We start from the raw sequence: 8,349 nt of genomic DNA, 5'->3' as shown, positions 1-8,349 counted from the left end.
TAAGTGATATTTTTTTAAAAAAGAAACTTCTGAATTAATAACATTCATTTAATGTTCAAAGCAAATCTTATCAAGCTGAAACCTCTTTTGAAGTCTTACAGAACGATGCAGCCGGGGTATCCAAAGGGAATGCTGAAACAAGAAGATGTGAGAAACTGCTGGAGAAATGTTGATGTTTTTTCCCATCTCCCATCCATTATTAGAAATATGGAAGCTGCAAACCAATCATAGCTTGCATATCCTCCCTCCCGACCACCTGATGATATATGTTAAGGAAACTTATTCACTAGTATTAAAAACCCTTTCAACCACAAATTCTTAAGCTATTTTAGAACAAACATTTGGGGGGAAAGACAGAGGCTATCATATTACCATTATGTCAAACTATACAAGTGATCACACACATCTTTTCATGGTTCTTGCTAACACAAGTATGTTGTAGAACATGCATATTGATCTGTTTTATCTACTCCAATAAATACAGAAATTTATAGGTACAAATGTTGTACGGCAGAAATAAAAGTGTGGATTAAAGAGCAATTTTTGAACTATTAATAAAGAACATTACATGAAGTTCTTGCATATATAAGGATAAGTTTTCTCACCTGCTATCTTAAAATTCATGAGAACACAGGCACAATTATTTAGATGATTTACTGACTAAAAACATGGTGAGAACAACTAACAGCTTTAGAAAAAGGATACGTAATGATGTCTCTATGAACACATGTTGTTGTTGTTTCAAATATTTCTCACAATTCATTAGTACTTGGGAAAGATCATTTTCAGCCTTTTCTCCTAGGGGTTCAAATGTTTACCATAACTAAAAGAAATTTAAATAAAAAACACAAGCTTCAATCAGAAGCAAAACACATTTCATTTAAATATTTTTTTTACCACCAGAGCACTTCAGATTTAGTGTATTTGTACCCCATTGGAGGCAGTGTCCTCTAAGGAAGCAGTAACTGATGTTATATTTAGAACAAAATTTCACTTAAAAATATGTCCGCAGCTACTTCTTTCTGACTTTGCAAGCTTTTTCAGGCCAAGTATTACTATGTAATCCTGTATCACTATGTTCTACCGAAGTCAAATCTTGTGTTCAGGAAGTGCTACACCGCAAAAATTATTTTAACTTTTTTCCTGTACTCTCAACTATATCACATCTCATGTTCTTTTCAATGCCCACCAATTACTGGTTAAAAACAGTTAAACAAGCTATAGAGTGACATGATTTTTGTTACACTTGTCTTATCTTCATACTTTATTCAGGGTCTTGAACATGAACAGAGATGCTAGTAATTTCTGTAAGACACAAAAAGGTTTTAAAAACCTCAAATCATTCACTACCTTGATAAAATTATTCTCTCCACTACAGATAACCTCCGTAATGTAATAGTTCAATGTACAGTTTGGGTATTGCTTGTTACACTAAGAACACTGTAATACCAAACTTTCCAACTTCAGTGAGAGGGTATCAATGGACAGCAGATGGCAAAGAAGTTGAATGCACATTATGTTGCAAATTCCCATCTACAACTAGAGTATGACAAAATGTAAACAGGCATAATTTACTGCACAATGAAAAAAGCCAAATTATTTCTGTTTTTTGAAACCTGGCACTTTCTCCAGCCATCATATATGGATGCATGTGTAGACTCAATGTGCTTCTCAGCTACCTGAATTATGCACATGTCATCCTGAAGCAAAAACATCAAAATGTGGCACAAACCAACAATACTTGATGCATTTTCCAATGCAAACTGTCAAAACAATTCTACTAACCTGATGCTATCATGTGCCCCAATCTGTTCTTTCAATATAATAAATTCAATTCAATTAAATTAATAGAAAATAAAATAAAACAAATGAAGAGCTACAGCATGAAGAAATAAACTATTTGAAAAAGCCAGAGATTCTTTGGGCTTCTGTGGATATACAAGAGCTTGGGGAGGCAAAGAAGAAAATGGGAAAATTACATGACCAGGTTTCACAAAACTGCCTTCTATAAGCAACAATAATGAAACAGGACTGCAAGACATACATTTCACCCCCTTATTCCTAGCCTAAGATTTAAAAGGACAATATGCTGAATTAATGGATTAGAATGATTGAGGTCATTCAAGGAATACAAATAAATATTAACATGGTAGTATTCTGGTTTCACTAATGAATGAACGTATTCAAGGATGAGAGGAAGATAGTTGGCTTCAACATGTTAATATGAATTTATTTAAACATCTGCTAGTATCATTTTAATAAGTTATCATTGCATTGCTTCATTACTCAACTAGAACAACTGACAAAATAGCAGCACATTATAAATGTTTTAAAGAGTGAGGCTAAGAACGAAACTCTTTAAAAGGCACCTCCTAGAGAAATAACTGGAGGGAAGCAATAATTCCTGTTATAATTCATGCAAATTCCTGGGGTTGCTAGTGACTTTGAAAGGGTGTGCGTTCTTACTACCTAAAGGGACACTTTCTTTCTCTTAAACCATGGTGCGATTTTTAAGCAAGGGCACTATGAATTCTCATCTTACAGTCAGCCCTTTCTATACACGGATTTCTTATACACGGATTCAAGCATACACTGTTTGAAAATGTTCAAAAAAGTATGAATTTCAAATATCAAACCTTGTTTTCCATTTTATAAGGGACACCATTTTGCTATGTCTTTATATTTAAGGGACTTGAGATCCACAGATTTTGTTATCCATGGGGGATCTTGAAACCAAACCCCAGCGTATAACAAGGGTCCACTGTATACACCAACCCTAACAGCTGTGTAGAAACTTTGGCGGAATATTGATGGATTTTGGAAAAATATCAGGTCTAAAAGTGAATAAAGACAAGACAACATGTTGATAAAGAATATGAATGAAAAAGAGAAAAAACAATTAGAAGACCATGTGGGTTCAAAGTTGTAAAGAAGAGCAATACAGTGGTACCTCGGGATACGAAATACCCCAGGTTACGAAATTTTCGGGATACGAAAAAATCCATAGGAAAACTGTTCCGGTTACGATGTTTTTCGGGTTACGAAAAAACTTTTGGTGCCTTTTTTTCGGCTTTTTCGCACGGAATCGCGGCTTTTCCCCATTCTAGCGCCTATGGCATTCGGCTTACGAAGGCTTTTCGGGTTACGAACGGTGCCACGGAACGAATTAATTTCGTAACCGAGGCACCACTGTATCTGGGAGTCACCTTAACAAATAAAAATGTTGATCTATTCCCTTATTATGAGAAGGTGTGGGGGTATAAAGAAAGACTTGGATAGGTGGGGGGAAATTCAGTTGTCCTTGTGGGAGGATATCGGTAATTCAGATGAATGTGTTACCTAAAATCTTGTTTTACTTTCCGACATTGCTGATACGGCATGTTTTCAAACCATGGACATATGGCAAAAAGATATTGTAAATTTGTATGGAATAGAAACGAGCCAGAATTAAAATGAGATACTCTGTGATGTAAGAGTCGAGTGGTTGGGGTCTGTCAAATTTAAAATTTATATTATATTTTGTGGTTAGCATATTGGCTAACTTTGGAAGATGAAAAATTGTTAAATGGGAAAAGATAAAATTAAGACTTGGTCTTCATGGGTACTTATTTTACATAAGGAAAAAATACATAAAGATTGTAAGAATCATATTAAGGAGAGCAATGTTAAAGTTTGGGAAAGACAAACCAAGATTATGTGTAAAATCCCCCAAAGTTGTTCACCACATGAGGCCTTTTTCGGAAAGAAGGCATTTCCAAATAAAATGGCTTAGATATGCTGATTTTTAGAAGAAACAAGTGAATTGGAGATAAAATCTCAAAGGGGTTAGAGGAATTGGCATAAGGTGTCACTGGTATTTGTACAGGCAACTGAAAGAAAGTGGGAAATGGATAGGAAATTAATAGGAATTCAGAGTCAAACAGAATGGGAAGTATAATAAGTAAGGGGGGAAAAAGAATTATGAGACATATATAAAATGTTACTGACTTGGGAACACGAAGAGAAAAGTTCAGCAGAGCATGGTGAGATGGGCTCAGAATATGGGATACAATTTAGATTACAAAAAAAATGGGAATTATCTGGACTAAAGTTTTTAAATATACAGTCAATCCGGAATTGAAAGAAAATATATATAGAGACATAGGTGGCATTTGTCACCTCAAACAATTTCATATATGTATAAAGAGCAAAATCCAGAGTGCTGGAAATGTAAGAAAACGACTGGACACTACTACCACATGGGTGGACATGGGACATAGCAAAACAATATTGGCTGGGTCACACACGAATAATAAACTGGAATTAAAAATCCATATTCATTCTGCCCCAAATTTACTTATTGGGTATGATTATGATGAATTAAAAATCAATAGGGAAAGTTTTGTTTTATTCATTTGCCTGTGCAAGAATCGTCTACGTCGGAATGGAAATCTAAATATGCTCCGTCGATGAACAAATGGTTAATTAAGATGTATGAAGTGCGAGAAATGGATAGACTGACATGTTGGTTGAAGGATAAAAAATGAAGAAACTATAACAAAGACCAGCTACTTTTGCTTTATTAAAGAAAAATGGTTGAATGTTCTATATTATGAAGAAATAAGATGTCATTTTGAAAAGATATAATGGCTATGGATAAGTAAGACTCTTAGTAAAGTAAAAAATATAATTTATTATTGTTTGATTTAAATTAACAAGATCCAAAGCCAAGAATAAAGATGTTTTACTCCAAAGAATTTTAACATAGGGTGGGAAAGATATAGAGAAAAGAATAAGCTAAAAGTGAAAGAGGAGACTAAGATTTATGTGAAGAAAGTATTTGGAAAACAATGTAAAGATACATCAAAACAAAAAATAACCAAATAAGGAAGGAGACCAGGCAGTAGAAGTTAACTGGATGTTATAGTAATTTTCATGACTGTAGTGGTGTGTGTGATGTTTCTTTTATTTGTCACTTGTAATTTATGTTGTTTGATGATGTAATGTGATTGTGATTGTATGGTGTTGTAGTAGAACATAATAAAAAATAATTAAAAAAAACAGAGAAGCATGTATAGTAGATGTCATGGAGTTACAGATTCTATTCAGATTAGTCATCTTGTCTGGACTAGCTTGGTGCTTATGACAACTAAAGTGTTGAGAGCTGTTTCTAAAGATGAAATTTAATTAATTTTGAGTCTATTTTATAATTATTTTATTATTTTATTTTATTTTATTATGGATTTTAACTTTAGCTTCTCTTCTATAAATTCTGGCATGACAAATCCAACCATGACATAGATATTTATTACTTAGGGTTTTTTTTTCCCCACCCTCGCTTTCTCCTCCCCTCCCTTCTACCTTTCTCTTCCTCCTTCCCCTTTCTTCCTCCCACTATTCATTTGATCTTTCTCCTTCCTTTCTTTCTCCTGAGATTCTCTTTTATCCCTAGCTACATGTAGATTAGTATAAGTGCTTGGCATATTTCTTGTCCATCATTGTTTAAAGCTCCAGATTTTTATTTTTTAGTAATCCATGTGCCCTCTCCCCTCCATTCTTGGATCAGGTTCAGAAACCTCAGGAATTATATGGATTTAAAATGGGATTACCTTCTAATCACAGGCATTCACAGGCAAATTTGTCTTTGTGAGCTAAACTATGAAATCCAGTACCTTTTTTGCCTCCATTGAACAAAAGTGTGATCTAAATATGCACTTGTAATTTAAACAGGAGATCCCACCTAAACCACTAGCAAAACATAATAATCTGATGTCCAGAAATGTGTTCAGGCATTAGTTTGCGTTTGTTGGCATCCTATGTAATCCACAATTTATGTTATGGTGAAACAGGCCAAAAAAGATGGCTATGAGGGCATACATAAGGGGGTCTGGGGGTGCTCCTTACTCGTCGCTTCACCTTACAATCTCAAGGGATGCGACAGTCAGGAACATCTGTTATCAGCTTCGACAGATATGCCAGCTGCGTCCCTACCTGGCCGGAGGGACCTTGAAAACTGTTGTACATGATCTGGTAACCTCTTGTTGGATTTCTGCAATGCTCTACATGGGGCACCCTTGTATCATACCGGAAGCTGCCAATTAGTGCAGAATATGGCAGCCCGACTGGTCACTAATACATCTAGGGCCAGTCACAATACCTCCAGTGCTTAAAGAGCTGCACTGGCTGCCTATTCGCTTCGGGCGCAATACAAGGTGTTGGTATTACCTAAAAGCCCTAAATGGCTTGGGCCCAGGGTATCTGATGGACCGCCTCTCCCCATATAACCCACCCCGCACCCCTCAGATCATCTGGGCCAGCAAGCTTCTAGGTTCCGGAGGCCAGGTTGTTTCTACTCCAGAGGGCCTTCGATCTCGGCCCCCCAGCCTCTGGAACTCGCTGCCCATGAGCTCCGCGCAGCCACCTCCCTACCCCAATTTAAGAAGGGGTTAAAACTTATTTTATTCGAGCAAGCCTACCCCTGATACTTCCTCACGCAATGCGTACTCACCTCCCCCCCTCCCTCTGCCAGCATTAGACTGGCACGGGTTGTAATGTTTTTAATATGTTTAGGTTTTTAATTGTGATATGGTTCTTTGTATATGTATTTGCTTTATGTATATTGTACTGTTAATTTTTTTGTGCACCGCCTTGATTTGAAACTGTATAAAAATAAAACTTTTATTTATTTTTTATTTATACCTTACAATGGCCTGTGCATTCACCATGAAGTGATGTAGGCAAGAGTCTTACATTCTATGTTGATCTCTGCTTACAACACACTGTGAATACAGTGCACTAGATTAAGCCCACACTGTTGTGCATTGATTGACTCCAGAACTTTATCTACATAAATTAGTTTGTTTTCTATTATAGGAATTAAACATTTTTGCAGACGTTTTGAACAGTACATTAATGAACAAATATATTAAAGTAATCCTTGTCACTATTCACAAAGAATATCCCTGTTCATATCAGAAGCAGGTAATTAGGGTTAATGCAGCCAGATGATTGCACTTACTTTGTCCAGGAGCAAATACAACAACAGTGTCTTCCATACCACCCAGTTACAACACTTTGAACCCAGTTAAACTGCCATGGAACCATCTATGAATTCCCTGAAAAGTAATTTCAAATTATAAACCCAGTAGGTTATAGGACAGAGTCATGGCAATTAAAGTGGTATCATGTGCTGTAACTGGGTTGCATGAAAGAGACAAAACAAAATGCAAAGCCTTAGAAACACATTTCATGTCACACAAAAATGTAACAGGAAACAAAATATCCTATTTGATAACTCTAAGACTAGAATAGCTATATTGAAAAGTCAATGTTTTTTTTTCTAGCCATGACATTTGTTTCCCTTTCATCACTAGAAAAAGTCTGGGGAGTCCCACACAGGTCCGTCCTGGGCCCAATGCTATTCAACATTTATCAACGACTTGGATATAATATAAAATTATTATTTATTTCTAACCCGCTTTTCCAATAGATCAAGCGGGTGACAAGCAGAGTGCAATATACAATTGCAACAACAACAGCATCAATAAAAACAGTTAAAAGCAGAATTTAAACAATTATACACAACGTTAAAAACAGGATAAAACGTACAAACTGCTGATTAGCTTACATGTGCAGTGTGTTAGGGGGGAGTACAGGTAATTACCCTGTCTGGGGGAAGGCTTGTTTGAAAAGAAGGTTTTTAACCCCTTCCTAAATTGGTCAAGGGAGTGGCTGAGCGGAGCTCGCCGGGAAGAGAGTTCAAGGGCTGTGGGGCCGAGATGGAATAGGCCCTCTGAGCTGTTACAGTATATTTTGTGTCTGGAACTCTCAACAGTTGCTTCCCGCGACCCTGAGAGCGCGGGACAGATTGTATGGGAGAGGCGGTCCTCCAAGTACCCTAGGCCCAAGCCATTTAGGGCTTTATAGGTAATAACCAACACCTTGATTCGCCCGGAGCGAATAGGCAGTCAATGTAGATCTTGTAAAACCGGTGTTATATGGCTGGTCCTGGAAGATCCGTGACCAGTCTAGTTGCCATGTTCTGGACCAGTTGAAGCTTCCGAGTTTGATACAGGGTTGCCCCATGTAGAGCGCATTAGAAATCACAACCGAAGGTCACCAGAGCATGAACCACTGTTTCAAGGTCCCCCCGGCCCAGGTAGGGTCGCAGCTGGTGTATCAACTGAAGCTGATAACAGGTGCTCCTGACCATCGCATCCACCTGAGGTGTAAGGTGGAGCGACGAGTCTAGAAGCACCTCCAGACTGCGCAACAGGTCTTTCAAGGGGAGCGTGACCCCCATTCAGGACAGGTGGACAAATATTCATCCCGGACCCCGGGGAACCTATCACCAAGCACTTCTGTTTCTCT

At 37.2% G+C, this 8,349-nt stretch overlaps 1 long non-coding RNA gene across 1 annotated transcript in view; it reads right to left on the bottom strand.

Moving 5' to 3' along the window:
• Positions 1 to 703: 703 nt before the first annotated feature.
• The window catches only part of LOC121918852, an 11,812-nt gene continuing 4,166 nt past the window's right edge, over positions 704 to 8,349 (bottom strand). Inside the window, exon 3 of the long non-coding RNA XR_006101317.1 lies at positions 704 to 823. This is a non-coding gene — a long non-coding RNA (uncharacterized LOC121918852). The remainder of the gene's footprint in view (positions 824 to 8,349) is intronic.

Source organism: Sceloporus undulatus, chromosome 1 (genome assembly GCF_019175285.1).
Source record: "Sceloporus undulatus isolate JIND9_A2432 ecotype Alabama chromosome 1, SceUnd_v1.1, whole genome shotgun sequence".
Lineage (NCBI taxonomy): Eukaryota > Metazoa > Chordata > Lepidosauria > Squamata > Phrynosomatidae > Sceloporus > Sceloporus undulatus.
Note: the sequence above shows the minus strand (reverse complement) of the source record. Positions and strands in the feature narration are given on the sequence as shown.